This window comes from Geotrypetes seraphini, chromosome 1 (genome assembly GCF_902459505.1).
Source record: "Geotrypetes seraphini chromosome 1, aGeoSer1.1, whole genome shotgun sequence".
In the NCBI taxonomy this organism is placed as follows: domain Eukaryota; kingdom Metazoa; phylum Chordata; class Amphibia; order Gymnophiona; family Dermophiidae; genus Geotrypetes; species Geotrypetes seraphini.
Window position 1 is genome coordinate 324,998,422 of NC_047084.1, and position 19,235 is coordinate 325,017,656.

The following is a 19,235-nucleotide window of genomic DNA, read 5'->3' on the forward strand; positions in this document are numbered from 1 at the left end:
TTGGTCTCTAGGGCTGAGGAACCTCATGGGGCCTGTCTACTATGAAGAAATCTTTCCTGGAGCCCTGGAACAGGAGCATACCTAAGCATAAGATCGTGGAAGCTGCGGAGCCCAAAAAATGTAAGATGGAGTTACCTAAAGGGGACTCAGTGATGCCTAGTAAGGCCTTTTCTCCTGAATTTGTTAATTTGATGTAAAAAGCTTATTTGGATAGCCGGGTCCTCATAAGAGATCTGGTAGTGAGCCAGGGGTCATGCAATATGAGTCTTTATTTTGAGTATTGCATGGATTGAGGAATTAAGTTATTAGCTTCACTCTAAGTTATTTCTAAACAAATAGGCTTTATATTTGGGGACTGTCAATAAGTTATTCTGAAGGCATAGTTTGGGCTGAAAGGAAGGTGGGTGGGCTGGAACTCTCTCTCCGACGTCAGAACTGACACCGGGGGGAAGGCTGCGGCGTCGGGAAACAGGGAGAACTCGGCAGCAATGGCGGCTTGTTTCCAGATGTCGGCGGTAGTTTGGGGGCCTGTTTCTAGATGACAGCCCCGGTGGTGGCTTGGGGAGAAAAAAAGTGAGACAAAAAAACAGAGAGGCAGAACGGAGAGACAGAAAGATAGACAGGGAGACAAAAAGACAAAGAGGCAGAACGGGGAGACAGAAAGACTGGGAGGCAGAAAGACAGACAGAGAGACAAAAAGAAAGAAAGGGGGGCAGGGAGACAAAGAAAGAAATGGGAGGGGGCAGGGAGAGAGGAAGGAAAAGGGGGAGGGAATGGAGTGTGTTGGGTGGCAGGGGGCAGGCAGGGAGAGAGGAAGAAAAAATTGGACTCATGGAAGGACAGAGATGTTAGTTGGGGAATGGAATGAGGCCTGGAGGAGATGAAGCATGCAGGAGGCAGAAAGGAGGGAAGAAATATTGCATGCACAGTCAGAAGAAGAAAGTGCAACCAGAGACTCATGAAATCACCAGACAACAAAAGTAGGAAAAATGATTTTATTTTCAATTTAGTGATCAAAATGTGTCTATTTTGAGAATTTATATCTGCTGTCTATATTTTGCACTATGACCCCCTTTTACTAAATCGCAGTAGTGGATTTTAGCGCAGGGAGCCTATGAGCATCGAGAGCAGCATGGGGCATTCAGCGTAGCTCCCTGCGCTAAAAACTGCTATTGCGGTTTAATAAAAAGGGAGAGGGTATATTTGTTTATTTTTGTATAGTTGTTCCTGAGGTGAAATTGCATATTTTAAAGTCATCTGCCTTGACCTCTTTGAAACTCCCCCCCCCCCCCCGAATATAAATAATTAACATTTTCTCTGCATACAGTGTGCTTTGTGTTTTTTTAAAATTTTACTGTTGGTAGATCATTTTGACGTGGTCATTTTAAAAGTAGCTCGGAAGCCAAGAAAGTGTGGGCACCCCTGATCTAGAGTATCTGAACAAATTTATGCTCTTTTTGTAGCAAATATAAATGTGTGTTTTGTGTGCTGTTGGGGCTGAATCTGAGAACCTATTATATAAAAGGCAAATAGGCATCTTTTTTGGACTTTTCATATAGATGTCCTATTAGAAATTCAAGACTTGTACAGGTAGCAGAAGCTTATTAGGATTCTGTTCTATTCCTTTTATTTTTCTCTTATTGTGATCCTGCAGGCAATAAGAGGCTTCGGTAATGATTGAGAGTAAAAATAAAATATAAAAGTGGACATAAAAGGGTCAATTCTGTAACTTGGTGCCAAGATGAATATTTGTGGAAAGCCATGTTGGTGCAGAACTCAATGGCTTGTGTAAGTTAGTATGCCTAAGGGCGGTTTAACACACGTAATAGCGCGCGTTAATTTGCCAGCCACGCTAGCCGCTACCGTCTCCTCTTGAGCAGGTGGTAGTTTTTCGGCTAGCGCAGGGGTTAGCGCGCGCTAAAAAGTTGCATGATATAAAGCCGCTAACACGGCTTCGTAAAAGGAGCCCCAAGTGTATCATGCAGTGCATGTAACTGATAGTATTCTATAAGTTGCCCATGTTGCTTGGTAACATATCCATGATGTGCCCATGCTTCACTCACATATAGTGTATACCCCCTTGCAGTTACAAGCTAAGTGACCTTAGCACATTATTTATAGAATAGTCCCTAGCACTCAAATGTGTAAATGCCAATTATTGGCACCACTGACTTGCATAAGTCCTTGTAGTCTGTAAATTACACCCTTGATGCTTAATAGAAGGTGTTTCAACTATAGGAGCATCAAAATTAAATTAGTACCCAAATCAAACATATATACTATTGCAAGGTACCTCACTCAAGTCACTTGTACTATAATATCTGTGCATAAATATCACTAATGTATTTCATATGCATCCGTGCAGAAAGACATGATGTGCTTAGTTCTCCAATCATGCACTCACTGTACTTCAGACCAGCAGGGAACCATTATAGTAACTTACTGTTCCCTTCAACATTAATTATGTTGTATCTTATTTATGATCTGCAGTTAACAAATAAATATGATGACAATAGTCCTCTCTCCAAAAATATACAAGTAACCGTTGTGCTTCTGATTAAGCTTGGTCCTTTTGCACGGTGACAACATTCCCCCATGTGTAGTGCTTCTAAAATAAATTGCAGAATCTTTACTACTTCATTTATAATCCATCTGTTTTCCCCTACTTGGGCCGAGTTTCGAAACATGTGTCTCCAGGAGGAAGATCTCCAAAACTGCAATAAAACAACTATAATAAAAATATTATCTCAAACTCAATAAGGAATTACTTTTCTCATACAAAATAAATTTGCCATACCAGATAAGAATTCTCACAGCTTATAATAGTTTTTAACCAACCAAAGACACCAATACTTAAACCAGCATTTATGTTATCCCACGATCAACACACTGATCTCCTATTGGTTCATACTCTTGCATGATGATCGTTTTCTGCATTAAACTGCAGGAAACAGCTAAAAACACAATTGTTTGTCACCGCATTCCTATGACTTAACAGTTTTTTGGAAAAGAAAAGATATTTCTCCTCTGTTGATTTTATGATTTTAGTTTGTCATAATTAAGTTTGTTTTAACTCATGTAAACTGTTTAGTTCTTAAGTGGTATAGAACATTTATAAATAAATAAATATATGAATGACCAATCAACTTCTCTATTTAGACCAAGAGAGTATACCATATTCCATGACTAGACGAGATCCATCCTAGGGTATTGAGGGAACTCGGAGAAATTCTTGCAGGACCTCTTGTAGATTTGTTTAATATATTCTTGGAGACGGAATTGGATTGGAGAAATCGAATATACAAAAGTAGTAATAGAGAATAAGTTGGAAAAAATTGCCTCCTAACCATCCCATAGTAACACAGAAGTAACCGCCTCGTTATCATTAAAGAGAAAATAATCCCAAATATCCTGCCATAATGAGGAAAAGAACTGCTGATCAGCCAGCAACTGGTCATTCAATACCCAATAACATAGACCACCTGCAGAAGGCTGGTCAACAAGATGCAGAGAGATTGTGGTATGGTATGACCACATCCTTGGTTCAATTTGAACAGAAACAACCTGATTACAGAAAGACTTCTCTAGAAGCCAGTAAGTCTTGCTTCGGTGGTTGAAAAGACAATGGAAGCCCTGCTGAAAGAATAATAAACTACCTGGAATAAGGAGGTAATGATGACAATGCTCCAAATGGCAGCATAGAAGTGAAGCTCCGAGGTCCTCCCGAGCTAATTTGCTGTTTTTTAAGCACTGAGCTGTGAAGGAAACGCCCATTTCTTTTTTTGGACTTTATTGTTTCCAGGTCCATGGCATTTTATCCGATGGCAGCTCAAAAGTGGCAGATAGATATAAAGACTTTCTTCAGTGTGGTAAGATCTGCATCGATGCAGGAGGATCCTAAAATAGCAGCAGCTGGAGCTGAACATGAGGCTTCTTCACTCACTTTGTGCTGGTTTCAGAAGCTTAAAAGTGATTTTCAGACAATGAGGGGAGAGATTTAGATGGTTATGGAAGAGCTGCATCATGATTTAGTGGAGACTACTCATCAAGTGGATGACATGGAGATGCATTTGACTGAGCAAAGTGAAGAGCTTCTCAGTTTGTAAGCCTCTGTTGAGAAGATGAATGCTGAGGAGAAGTTGACTCTTAAGCTAGAAGATCTTGAGAATATATCTCGCAGATGCAATCTGTGGATCAAAGGAGTTCCAGAATCGGTAGTAGAGGCCCGATCTGTTGAGGTGGCACAGTAGATTTTCACCATACTACTGCAGGAAGCATTTGGGATCAGTTGGACAGAATGCACAGGGTTGCAGGCCTGCAGGACTGCAACTACTCTAGGGACATGGTAGTCTGATTTCATAAGTATGCTGATAAGGAGCGGGTCCAGCGGGCCATTTGTAAGACTGGAGGAGAGGTCAAATGGGATGAGACTACCATATCCATCTATGTAGATCTTGTTTCAGCTATCTTGCACCAGTAGAAATACGAAAATATGAGAGCATCTGTTATCTCAATTTCAGGGGGGAATAATTTGATAGGACCACTGAGAGTACTTTTGGATATTCAGAAATTGAAGAAGACACTGAAAACCACTCTGTATGTGTGTATGATGACATAGAAATATGATGGCAGATAAAGGCCAAATGGCCCATCTAGTCTGCCCATCTGCAGTAACCATTATCTCTTTCTCTCTCCAAGAGATTCCACGTGCCTATCCCAGGCCCTTTTGAATTCAGTCACAGTCTCTGTCTCCACCACCTCTTCTGTTCCATGCATCTACCATCCTTTCTGTAAAAAAGTATTTCCTTAGATTACTCCAGAGCCTATCATCTCTTAACTTCATCCTTTGCCCTCACTGCAGAGTTTCCTTTCAGATTAAAGAGACTCAACTCATGCGCATTTACATTATGTAGGTATTTAAATGTCTCTATCATATCTCCCCTCTCCTGACTTTCCTCCAAAGTATACAGATTGAGATCTTTATACTTTTTATGATGAAAACCACATACCATTTTAGTAGCCTTCCTCTGGACCAACTCCATCCTTTTTATATCTTTTTGAAGGTGCGGCCTTCAGAATTGTACACAATATTCTAAATGAGGTCTCACCAAAGTCTTATACAGGGGCAACAATACCTCCTTTTTCTTACTAGGCATACCTCTCCCTATGCAACCTATCATCCTTCTAGCTTTCTTCGTCATCTTTTCAACCTGTTTGGTCACCTTAAGATCATCACATACAATCACACCCAAGTCCTTCTCTTCTGTCATGCATATAAGCTCTTCACTCCCTAATCTGTACCGTTTCCTTGAGTTTTTGCAGCTCAAATGCATGACCTTGCATTTCTTAGCAATAAATTTTATCTGCCAAATTTCAGATCATTCTTCAAGCTTTGCCAGGTCTTTCTTCATGTTATTCACACCATGTCTACTCTATTGCAGATTTTCGTATCATCCGCAAAGAGGCAAATCTTATCTGACAACCATCAGCAATATTGTTTATAAAAATGTTAAAAAGAACAGGCCCAAGAACAGAACCTTGAGGCACACCACTGGTAATATCCGTTTTCTCACTACCCTCTGTCACCTTCCACTCAACCAGTTCTTGACCCAGCCTGTCTCTTTGGGATCCATCCCGAGGGCACTCAGTTTATTTATTAGACGTCTGTGTGGAACACTGTCAAAGGCTTTGCTAAAATCTAAATACACCACATCTAGCGCACATCCTCTATCTAATTCTCTGGTCACCCAGTCAAAGAAATTGATCAGATTTGTCTGACAAGACCTACCTCTAGTGAATCCATGTTGCTTCCAGTTCTGTAATCCACAGGATTTCAGAAACTTGACCATTCTCTGTTTTAAAAGTGTTTCCATTAATTAATAAATTATATGTCAAAGATAATTGGAAGACCTTTGCGCTGTTCTACTTCCCTCTTTATTTTGGATTTGCCAGAAGCTTTTGGCCATTTGCCTAAGGGACATAAGGCGCTGTGTAGGAAAATGAGTCTATTGGCTAGAAAATGTATACTTCAATATTGAATGATCCCTGACCCTCCGAGGTTTTGGTATTGGCGAAACCAATTACATCAGTTGGCCATTTGGGAAGCTAGAGATGCTGGATTTACTATAAAGCGAAATATGTTGTTTCTACAAACCTGGGATTTATATTTGCAAGATTTATATCCTAAGGGCCGTAATGCGGTTTTAAGTTGGGTCTCTTAATTGGGCTTTTATTTAATTGAATGAAAATAATACTGGTATGTTTTGATAAGGTAGGGTAGAGAGTACCATTGGGTGGGGTGGGGTGGGAGAGGTTATTGAAAGGTTCAAACACATAGTCACATATAGATAAAGTGGGGGTTTATTGAAAATGGAATATGTTTATTTTATTATGTATATTATTTTATTATATTTGACTAGCTCTTTAAGCCCGTTACATTAACGGGTGCTAGAGACACTTCCTCCCTTTCCCCTTCCCCTTGCACTTCCCTTTGCACGGTCTCCCTCATGATCAGGATGGGGTGGAGGGGACTGCCGGCCGGGGCCGGCGGAGAGGAGCTAGGCGGCTGGAGGAGTAGCAGCAGTCGCTGCCGATCGCCGCCTCCATCCTACCTGGATTTACTTTTTTTTCTGCATCGGGAAGGTGGAGAGCGGCCTGCGAGGTTCGCTACAGCAGCTGGCGAACCTCAGCAGGCTGCTTTGAAGAGCAGCGGCAGCGGGAGGGAGGAGTCTCTGGAACACGCGCCTCCAGCTAGCGCAGACGCCGTGAGGTGTGACACAGAAGCACACCTTACGCCACCAGGAATCACGATCTTTGAAAAGCGCATGCGCACTTAGCCTTTTATTATTATGGATGCATTATTCTTGTAATCAGTGCCTTGATGTTATATTTGTTGCATTTGATGATGTTTGCATCAATAAAACCGTTTGAATCTAATTTGCTTACCACAGAAGTCAGACTTACTGGCCTCTAATTCCCTACTTCTTCATTACTTCCACAAAAAGATTCTCTCAAATAGAGAGAGAGTAGAATTATTGTAGCATCCACCAATAGCCTCTAATCAATAACAGAAGACTTAAAAGGCTATAACTTCACTGTATATAATTATAAATTTAAATTTTTAGTGATAAGAGAGCCCTCAGTTTTTACAACTCATAAATGGGCACAAAGCCTGAGAAGGCGCTGCGAACCTTTTCATAATACTGACCTCACACAACAACCCAATTGCTGTATATGTATATATATATAATATAGATTTATTAGTAATAGAGAAAAGTCAATTTTCATGGAATAACAAAGTACAGTACATTGAGCCAATGGATAACATTCAGAGTGGCCACTACTGTTATGGATCCATCCTAAAGCTTAAGCCAACCAGTATGCTACTTATATTCTTTAGTTCATTAGCCTAAAGCACGACATAGTTACAGATTACATACTCCCTTTCTTTTGGATTGTCACATCTATCATATCTATTGATTGTATAGTCTGCATATTTATCTCAGAGCCATATTGAAGCATGATATCACCCACTGTCAAATCTGACCTCTCTATTTCCCTGACAATGCATTCTTAATACTAAGTTCAATAATTTCTAAGAGTAGGCCCCCCTCCTTCCTGAGCTTAATTGTCCTTCGTTAGCAGTTCAGATAACGTTTTGGTAGAACATTTTGTTTGGGTTTGTCTTCCTGAAAAAGCCCCAAAATATCCAATGCTGTCAGCAGATATTGCTACTAGAGCAAAGATGAACCTAAGCATATTGTTTCTTGCTGATTGTTCAGAAGCTTGAATTCATAAGCAATATAACTTTTTTGGGGTCTCATAGGGGTCTTCACCTACATTTCCATGAAGGTCTTACTCCTGATTCTCCTTCAAGCCTCACAGTCAGAGCTGTCTTCAGATAAACCCAAATGGGTATTCAATTTGAAACATCCCCTTGCCTCTCTTTAAAATGTGACTTGCATGTGTAAACAAAAAGTGCTTGAGTAATGTGATACTCCAATGAAGACTACAAACTCAATCTTGCTTTAGAAAATTTTAGCGTCAAAAGTCTATCAAATGCAATAAATGTTCTATCAAATGCAATACATGTTCTATCCACTTCACTGTACATTAAGCTGCTCCACACTCAAAAAGTTGTGTTTTACTTATCCTTCGTTGTTTTCAGCGAGATATCTTCAAAATCTTGAGAATACATTAGTGTGCTGTTTGTAGTTCGACAGGGCTCTGTTTCAGAGGAAACTCTCCCTTCCTCAAGAACTCAGCATTGCTCTTGAACTCCAACAGTCAGTTACCAGCCATCTAGGAAAGAGAATAACTACATGAAAATGGTGTGGCAGAGTGTGTGTGTCATTTTATGATTGTATTTTGTAAGTTGCGTAAGTTGAAGTGGCTAAGAATTTTTTTTAAATTAATAAATGTCTCACTGAAATATTCTGCAGCAAAGGAATACACTGTTGATGACTTTTTCCTACTGGATTGGCATTCACCATTAATGGCATTACTCATATTGGGTGCTCTGTGGCAGAGGTGCAGTGACACGTAGCAACCACTGGGATGTCTTTTGATTTGGATTCAGCAGAGTCTACACAAGTATCTTGGTCCCTGTGGCTTTCTGCATCCAGCTTTGAATGCTGGAACAGCAGACAAGGCACAGTAATGCCTAGCCTGATCTCTGCTGCCACTTGACAACTCTGCAGTACTGATTATTGGATATTTTTACTGATGGACGTTTCTTGCTGGGGGAGTATGAAGGTATCTTTGTTTGTTTGGGGTTTTTTTTTGGGGGGGTGGAACCAAAATAGGGGTTGTGCTTGCTGTTTCTTCCTCTCTCTATTGCCCACTTAGTTAATAGTGGGCACTTGGCAGTGGGGTAAAGGGGGTAGGGGTGGGATAGGGGAAGTGAAAGATAGGAGCATGATTATGAAATTTTTGCAATTGCATTTTACTGTTTGTGGTGTGCATGGTGCATGATATGGGTGGTGTTTTAGTCTATGCTTGATAGTTGCTCTTCTCTATAGCTTTTAGTTTGAATTGTTCATAATTTTATATTTTTATCTTATAATGTAAACGTTTGAATTCCCCCCCCCCCAAAGAGGCAGCTCTTTTTTAAGGAAGCAGCATGCACTTTGCATGGATGTAGAGTTTTTTGTTTTGTTTAGTTTTTTATTTTTTTTATTTTTTTTTGCAAGTCTCACTTTTTGCCCAAGCACCAGTATCTGCTGACTCACAAATCCTACCACCATACCCTTTTGGTGTCCAATAAAACCAGTAAGAGAACTAATGGGGTGGAGATTGTGATTCATAAAAATATCATATGCATCCCCTGCCAGACTTATGCCAATCTGGAAGGGCACTATTTGTTTTTGAAGATAGAGCTTGACTCTCGCTTGTATACACTGGTTAATGTTTATGCTCCTAATCAGGATCAGGGCCCTTTTTTTATGTTCCTAGAACAAAAATTGTTGGAGTTTCGAGAGGGCATTTTGGTGATAGGGAGTGACTTCATTCTCACCTGGGATCCCACTATGGATAATTCTAACTCAACTATCTCATATGCTTGTAGAGATCATCAGTAACTCTTCAGCATGGTTAGGAGGTGTGGGCTTGAGGAGGTGTGGTGTTTGCGGTATGTGGAGGTTCATGACTATACCTTCTATTTTTCATTGCAGTGCTCTTACACTAAAATAGATCTTTGGCTTCTGGAGAAGTCTTTCTTTAATCAGGTTGTTTCTGTTCAAATTGAACCAAAGGTGTGGTCAGGCCACACCACGATCTCTCTGCATCTTCTTGACCAGCCTTTTGCAGGTGGACTATGTTATTGGGCATTGAATGACCAGTTGCTGGCTGAACAGCAATTCTTTTCCTCGTTATGGCAGGATATTCAAGATTATTTTGTCTTTAATGATAACAAGGAGGTTACCCCTGTGGTATTATGGGAAAGTTAGGGGGCAATTTTTTCCTAACCAGAAATATTTTGGGGTACATATTTACAATATACTCTGAATTTCATTCTGAAACCGAGTGGCTCGATTTTTTTCAGAAGTGGGCAGGTAGAGGGCTGTGCATTTTTGTACAATTAGTGGTGGTGGTGGTGGTGGTGGTAGGGAGATTATATTTTTTTTATATCCGTCGAGATTAATATGGGCTTGATACAGATTTTTTTCCTATTTGCAACTCAAAGATTTTATGTTGCACAAGGTGTTGCATCATTGGGAGCAGGAGAATCATACTTTTCTTAAGGTTTCACGTTTGAGGGCTTGGAGAGGGCTTATTTCTAGGCTTTACAAGGCTCTCCTCCTTTGCTGTCCTCTGGAGCGTAAGTATGAGGCTAAGTGGGAGGGCCTTCTGGGCTACTCCCTTACAAGCACTCAATGGGAAGGGACATACAGAAGTCTCTTGAAAGTTTCTAGTACAAGTTTGGTGGAGCATTAGTCCAAAATTTTGCTCCAGTGGTATTATACTCCTGCACGATTGCAGGCAGTTTATAACGCTGGATCAGATTTATGTTGGAAGGGCTGTGCCCAGATTGGTACTTTTTCTCATATTTGGTGAGAATGCCCCAAATTGCAAGCTTATTGGAGCCGAGTTTGGGGTTTATTGCAAGATATACTGCAGGTGGTTCTACCCCTTGACGTATGCGTTTTTCTTTTAAATGGACCAGTGTTGGGGCTTGAGGAAGGGGCCCAAAGGCTGGTGCTCTGGTAGCCACTGAGGTCAGAATTTGTCTTATTGGAAGTGAGCTGAAATGTTTTCTTTGGACATTCAGTTACCAAAATAGATTTTGTTTATTTGATGACAAAGTTGAAAGCATTGTGCAAGAATACTTTGGGTTCCTTTCTGTGAGTGTGGGCATCTTATTGGGTTTAGAGGCATCTACTACCTTAGTAAGATATGCCGCACACACTTTAGCACCTTGGACTCACACTCAGTGGCTTCTTGTATATAAGAATTGCTTTCAGTCAGTGGTTTGTAGTTAGAGGGGTGGGTTTTAGCGATTTTCAACTGTTATATTTGTTGACCCATAAAGATCAACAGATGAAGCACAAATCTAAAATAAGAGGCTGTGGAAACTGATGTTGCTGATGTAGACTTTTATTGGTATATAAAAGAGTCTATGGGAACATCCACATTTTGCGGTAGTGAAGAAGACCCAAAACGGTCCGTGGTTTGATCTAATAATCTGCTGTCATATTTGATCTGCATATTCTTTTGTATCTGTTGTGCTTTATGCAGACTTGTTTGCATTTTCAATAATTAAAATATGGGGCAATGTGGCCAATTCCGGGTGGACTTCTATGGTCTGTACCCCATATATGGCAAGACAGATCAGGAGAAAGTATGCATATTTTATACTACATTCAAGTCATCTGAGTACAGGTATTGCCTATCAGAGGGAGGGAGGAGAGGACATCTTATAGAGGAACTTAGCAGTTCTTATGTTCTAGATTGTTGGTTTAAAATTGCTTTGATGATTAGTGTGACTTTTTGGCTGACTGGATGGACCGTGCCGTCATTTACTATGTTACTATGAATATATTAATTTTTGTTCTTTGTATATAAGAACACAGGAAACATCCCCTCCTCTAGGCCAGAGGTTCTCAACCCTGAACTGGAGGATAGAGAGTTGCGCGGGGACAGAAATCCCACCCGTCCCCACCCGTCCCCGCCAAAATCCCACCCATCCCCACCCGTCCCCGTGAGGAATCCCTCCGTCCCCACCCGTCCCCGTGAGGAATCCCTCCGTCCCCACCCGTCCCCGCGAGGAATCCCCTCCGTCCCCACCCGTCCCCGCGAGGAATCCCCTCCGTCCCCACCCGTCCCCGCGAGGAATCCCCTCCGTCACCATCCTTCCCTATAAACTTCAGAAATAGTTATTTTATTTAATTATGCTACTGAATTAAAGGCTCTGGTAGAGACCCATTTACAAATAAGCAAAGAGACTATTAATTTGGAAATATTAATTGGGAAGAATACATACTTTGTAAATGGGTTTCTACCAGAACCTCTAATGTAAATATAAAATATAAATACTCAGCTGATGAGAACCCACAAACTGTCAGCTGAGGACTTCCTTTGCAGTTGGCCTGGGGTCCCTTTTGCCAAGCTTGGCAGGCAGCAGTAGCGTCCCTGAGTCACAGATGCTGGCACCTCAGTGGCTCATGGATTCTGCCAGCGACTGCTGCGCTTGGTGGAGGGGAGTTCTGACCATCTCTAGAGGAGGTCCTCTGCTGGCGGTGCTTGGGGATCCCCACCAATCACAGCAAGGGCCAACAAGTACTTCAACACTGTAGAAATAAAACCAGAAATGCATTTCCTTTTCTTTTGAACACAAAACAAAGATATCTGCCATATACATTTCCCAAGGCAGATGACTCTATGCAATGTCACCTCGGTAACAAAATACAAAAATAGACAAATACACCCCCTCCCTTTTTACTAAACCACAATAGTAGGTTTTAGCACAGGGAGTTACGCTGAATGCCTCGCGCTGCTCTCAATGCTCATAGGCTCCCTGCGCTAAAAAACAATATTGCGGTTTAGTAAAAGGGAGCCATAGTGCAAAATATAGACAGCAGATATAAATTCTCAAAACAGACACATTTTGATCACTAAATTGAAAATAAAATCATTTTTCCTACCTTTGCTGTTTGGTGATTTCATGAGTCTCTGGTTGCACTTTCTTCTTCTGACTGTGCATCCAATCTTTCTTCCTTTCTTTCAGCCTCCTGTATGTTTCCTCTCCTCCAGACCTCATTCTCTCCCCCAACTTTTTCTTTCTGTCTCCCTGTTCCCCCTTCTTTCTGTCTCTCTGTCTGCCCCCTTTCTTTCTTTCTCCGTGCCCTCCCCCAAGCCACTCGGTTTGCTGCCACCGCCATCGGGGAATAGTCCCCAAGCCACCGCTGTCCCAAGCTTTCCCTGCAGAAGCGTCGCGCTGACCAGCATTCCGCTCCCTGACGTCAATTCTGACGTAGGAGAGGAAGTTCCGGGCCAACAAGGCATTTCTCCTCATTCCATCCAGCCTGAGCCCCATCTCTCCTTGATCCAGCATTTCCCTTCTGTGTCTGTCAGAATTACCATTCCACCTATTTTCCAGCATCACCCTTCTTTGTGTCCATCTCACCTATATCCCTATCTCACCACTTTTTCAGAATCTTCATTTGTCTCTGTCCTTGTCTTTACCCCATATTCACCATTTGCCCTTTCAATGTCTTTATCTCCCCCCCCCACACACACTTTTTCAGCATTACTTCTATGTCTCTATTTCACCTCCTCTTCATGTCCCCTCTGTATCTCTATCCTTATTCAGAAGGTCCTGCTTACCCTTTCTCTTCTTTGTGTCACTATCTCTATTTTCAGCTTTCCCCCCTTTTCCTTTGTTACTGCACCCTGTAGCCAGAATCTTTCCACCCTCTCTCCACTCCGGCCCAGCCCAGTATGAAATATTTCCTTTTGTTTCTCTCCCCTCTCTCTTCTCCTCCCTCACCCACGAGTCCTGCATCTGGCCCTCTCCCTTCTACCTGCACCTGGCAACACCCCCCTGCTCCGCGGCTCTCTTAAGCAACTCGTCAGCAGCGGTGATCAAGACAAGCTGCCGACATCGAGGCCTTCCCTCTACGAGTCCCACCTTTGTGGAAAAAGGAAGTTGAAACAAGCGGGACTCGCAGAGGGTAGGCCCCGACGCCAGAAGCTTGTGTCGATCGTTGCTGCTGAGTTGCCGAAGAGAGCCGCAGGTAGAAGGGAGAGGGAGATAGGAAGGCTGTAGAAGCTCCGGAGCATGACACCGAACCCGGCCAGGATGATTTCTTTTTCAGGCTGCTGCTGCCGCTGCCATCCCCCACCCGAAATGACAAAAAACAGCCTAATGCCCGCGTCGGGAAATAGCCATGCTGAGCAGTGAGCTCAGCACGTACACAGATGAAAGCCTTGCTTGCTGATTGGTCCGGCGGCACGGTGGGGCGGGGCCGCCAGACCAATCAGCAAGCAAGGCTTTCATCTGTGTACGTGCTGAGCTCACTGCTCAACATGGCTATTTCCCGACGCGACGCCAGACTTGTAAGCTGCATGCTTGCATCGCCAGAATTTAGGTAGGTTGTTTTCATCCCCGTGGGAGTCCCGTGGGCAAGGGGGCGTCCCCGTGGGAGTCCCGTGGGTCAGGGGGGCATCCCCGTGGGAGTCCCGTGGGCCAGGGGGCGTCCCCGTGGGAGTCCCGTGGGCCAGGGGGGGAACCCGCGGGATCCCCGCGGGACCCGCGGGATCCCCGCGATCCCCGTTCCCGTGCAGACCTCTACTGGAGGACCACCAGGCCAGTCGGGTTTTCAGGATATCCCTAATGAATATGCATGGAGCAGATTTGCATCCTTGGAGCCTCCATTATATGCAGATCTCTCTCATGCATATTCATTAGGGCTATCCTGAAAACCCGATTGGCCTAGTGGTCCTTTAGGACAGGGTTGGGAACCACTGCTCTAGGCAGATGTACTTTTAAAAGCACCACAAAGCATAACTGTTTAAACTCATGTCCAGCTTGCATCCAATGCTGCATGAGGGGAACTTCCAGTCTATTAGTCCTAATGTTGCTCATATGTTCCACTATTCAAATTTTAATTTATCTTCGTGTTTGCCCTGTGGCATAAAATGTAATATACAACACAGGCTGTGGTATAGTCTGTGTGTTGCTATAGTCAGAACTTCTGTCCATTATGTGGCATATCCAAGCAAGTGGCTTCTAATGTATATTCACAATAAACACACTGTCCACATTTAAGATGTCCTGAATTTTCTTCACATATTCTGTTGGAACTTATCCAGATTTTTTCTTTCTGGTAAAAACAAATTTGGGCATCTTGATCAACTGTAGCATATGTCAGTATTTTCTAATAATACAAATCTGATATGAACTAGAAGAATAAGTTAACGCATACCATTGGCCTGTTCATCCTTTTTAGAGTACAGCTGCATGTATCCAAAACACTCTCCGTGTATATATAATGCTCTTTTATATGCCTGTTTAACAATATGAATAGGGTAGGACCTTTGAATACATCTCTGGGCCAACTCCTGTACATGATATTTAAAAACATTCCTCATAGAACAGAGACGACAAAAGCAAAGAAATGGTCCTATAGGAATATTATTTTTCAGAGATTTAGGGTGATAACTGAAATAATCTAACAATGTGTTGCAATCTGTGATTTTTCTATAAAAAGTAGTTCAGTGTTATTTAACACATTTACTGTTGTCTGGAAACAAGCTAGAAATGTTGAAGTGTATTGTTTGTACAGCAGAATGTGAAGACCTTTGTGAGTCACTGTAAATATAAGGTTGGGGTTATTTTGAGAATATCTTTTTGACATTACTGTCATAAATTTATTTATTACAGTAAATTTATAGTATATTTGGATCTTTCCTGGTCATCAATCAGGGTTGCTTTTTTAACATGGCTGGTCCTTGATGACAACAAACATTTTCCTTACCTGATCCCTTTAAATAATTCCCCATTCTGGGCTAGAGAGTTGCGCGGGGACAGAAATCCCACCCGTCCCCACCCGTCCCCGCCAAAATCCCACCCATCCCCACCCGTCCCCGTGAGGAATCCCTCCGTCCCCACCCGTCCCCGTGAGGAATCCCTCCGTCCCCACCCGTCCCCGCGAGGAATCCCCTCCGTCCCCACCCGTCCCCGCGAGGAATCCCCTCCGTCCCCACCCGTCCCCGCGAGGAATCCCCTCCGTCACCATCCTTCCCTATAAACTTCAGAAATAGTTATTTTATTTAATTATGCTACTGAATTAAAGGCTCTGGTAGAGACCCATTTACAAATAAGCAAAGAGACTATTAATTTGGAAATATTAATTGGGAAGAATACATACTTTGTAAATGGGTTTCTACCAGAACCTCTAATGTAAATATAAAATATAAATACTCAGCTGATGAGAACCCACAAACTGTCAGCTGAGGACTTCCTTTGCAGTTGGCCTGGGGTCCCTTTTGCCAAGCTTGGCAGGCAGAAGTAGCGTCCCTGAGTCACAGATGCTGGCACCTCAGTGGCTCATGGATGCTGCCAGCGACTGCTGCGCTTGGTGGAGGGGAGTTCTGACCATCTCTAGAGGAGGTCCTCTGCTGGCGGTGCTTGGGGATCCCCACCAATCACAGCAAGGGCCAACAAGTACTTCAACACTGTAGAAATAAAACCAGAAATGCATTTCCTTTTCTTTTGAACACAAAACAAAGATATCTGCCATATACATTTCCCAAGGCAGATGACTCTATGCAATGTCACCTCGGTAACAAAATACAAAAATAGACAAATACACCCCCTCCCTTTTTACTAAACCACAATAGTAGGTTTTAGCACAGGGAGTTACGCTGAATGCCTCGCGCTGCTTTCAATGCTCATAGGCTCCCTGCGCTAAAAAACAATATTGCGGTTTAGTAAAAGGGAGCCATAGTGCAAAATATAGACAGCAGATATAAATTCTCAAAACAGACACATTTTGATCACTAAATTGAAAATAAAATCATTTTTCCTACCTTTGCTGTTTGGTGATTTCATGAGTCTCTGGTTGCACTTTCTTCTTCTGACTGTGCATCCAATCTTTCTTCCTTTCTTTCAGCCTCCTGTATGTTTCCTCTCCTCCAGACCTCATTCTCTCCCCCAACTTTTTCTTTCTGTCTCCCTGTTCCCCCTTCTTTCTGTCTCTCTGTCTGCCCCCTTTCTTTCTTTCTCCGTGCCCTCCCCCAAGCCACTCGGTTTGCTGCCACCGCCATCGGGGAATAGTCCCCAAGCCACCGCTGTCCCAAGCTTTCCCTGCAGAAGCGTCGCGCTGACCAGCATTCCGCTCCCTGACGTCAATTCTGACGTAGGAGAGGAAGTTCCGGGCCAACAAGGCATTTCTCCTCATTCCATCCAGCCTGAGCCCCATCTCTCCTTGATCCAGCATTTCCCTTCTGTGTCTGTCAGAATTACCATTCCACCTATTTTCCAGCATCACCCTTCTTTGTGTCCATCTCACCTATATCCCTATCTCACCACTTTTTCAGAATCTTCATTTGTCTCTGTCCTTGTCTTTACCCCATATTCACCATTTGCCCTTTCAATGTCTTTATCTCCCCCCCCCCACACACACTTTTTCAGCATTACTTCTATGTCTCTATTTCACCTCCTCTTCATGTCCCCTCTGTATCTCTATCCTTATTCAGAAGGTCCTGCTTACCCTTTCTCTTCTTTGTGTCACTATCTCTATTTTCAGCTTTCCCCCCTTTTCCTTTGTTACTGCACCCTGTAGCCAGAATCTTTCCACCCTCTCTCCACTCCGGCCCAGCCCAGTATGAAATATTTCCTTTTGTTTCTCTCCCCTCTCTCTTCTCCTCCCTCACCCACGAGTCCTGCATCTGGCCCTCTCCCTTCTACCTGCACCTGGCAACACCCCCCTGCTCCGCGGCTCTCTTAAGCAACTCGTCAGCAGCGGTGATCAAGACAAGCTGCCGACATCGAGGCCTTCCCTCTACGAGTCCCACCTTTGTGGAAAAAGGAAGTTGAAACAAGCGGGACTCGCAGAGGGTAGGCCCCGACGCCAGAAGCTTGTGTCGATCGTTGCTGCTGAGTTGCCGAAGAGAGCCGCAGGTAGAAGGGAGAGGGAGATAGGAAGGCTGTAGAAGCTCCGGAGCATGACACCGAACCCGGCCAGGATGATTTCTTTTTCAGGCTGCTGCTGCCGCTGCCATCCCCCACCCGAAATGACAAAAAACAGCCTAATGCCCGCGTCGGGAAATAGCCATGCTGAGCAGTGAGCTCAGCACGTACACAGATGAAAGCCTTGCTTGCTGATTGGTCCGGCGGCACGGTGGGGCGGGGCCGCCGGACCAATCAGCAAGCAAGGCTTTCATCTGTGTACGTGCTGAGCTCACTGCTCAACATGGCTATTTCCCGACGCGACGCCAGACTTGTAAGCTGCATGCTTGCATCGCCAGAATTTAGGTAGGTTGTTTTCATCCCCGTGGGAGTCCCGTGGGCAAGGGGGCGTCCCCGTGGGAGTCCCGTGGGTCAGGGGGGCATCCCCGTGGGAGTCCCGTGGGCCAGGGGGCGTCCCCGTGGGAGTCCCGTGGGCCAGGGGGGAACCCGCGGGATCCCCGCGGGACCCGCGGGATCCCCGCGATCCCCGTGCAGACCTCTACTCTGGGCTCCCAACTGCCCAATCCTCTTTCAAGAAATATCTCCTGATCCCCTGTCAATATTACTTTCCCCAAGCCTCTAAACCACCATTCCTCAGTCCTTTGACTCCCTTTCCAAAATGAACTGCCAGTCTACTTTCAAAAATAACCTTTCACAGTCTCCTCACTTCTCTGTAGTATCTACCAGAATGCCTCTCTGATACATGTTGGTAGTGGTAAAACAGAGAATAGCAGAAGCAATCTGTCTCATGTTCCAACAGCTTCCTATTCCTAATTCAAAATGAAGCCCTTTGTGGTATCATTTTTAATCAGGGCTTCCCCAGGAGAGAATCATTTGTGGATTGTCTCTATCCCCCACTACCCATCAGGGAGATCCTGTGTAGGTACTGGGGAAGGAAGCAAAAGTGGGGGATTGGGGTTTATTTTTGAAAGGGAATGGGGTATATTTTAGAGAGATTGGGGGATATATAAAAATGAAGGGGGTGGATGTTCAGGGCGTAATGTTGGTGGGATTGACTGGGCGAAGAGGATTAATTCTGAAGAAATTACAAGATTATTTTGGAAACGGGAGGTTTGTGGTGGAGAAGGTAATATTGACAGAGTCATGTAGGTTATTGAATTGAAAAATACTTTGGAAATGGGAATGTGGGGAATCTTGAAGACTCTCCTGAAAGCAGCAGTTTCTTTAACTTGCTCTCAAGAGCACTAGGCAATAGATTAGTGGTTTGATTATCTCAGGGAGGAAAGATAACACCAGTTGAGCTGTTATCTTCTATGAAAAATATAGGACTTAATGAAAGCTGTATTATTCATTCTGCTTAATAATGAACTGCATCACATATCTAACTTGCACTGTTATTAAAAAAATGCTATTTAAGCTGCATTATTGACAAATAATGCAAGCTGTTGCCTATTAACATGTATCATTATCCATGTGTTACTGACATAATGTAGCTTCTAGTACAAAAGGTTTGAGTCTTAAACTAGTGGTTATTCACCTCTATTCACAAATTTGTGTACAATGTGTCTGTGAGGGCTTAAAGGGGCTTTCCCTCACCAAAACT

At 43.4% G+C, this 19,235-nt stretch overlaps 1 protein-coding gene across 3 annotated transcripts in view; it reads left to right on the top strand.

Moving 5' to 3' along the window:
• Positions 1–19,235, top strand: part of STPG2 (sperm tail PG-rich repeat containing 2) — a 538,570-nt gene that overhangs the window by 79,229 nt on the left and 440,106 nt on the right. The window lies entirely within an intron of this gene.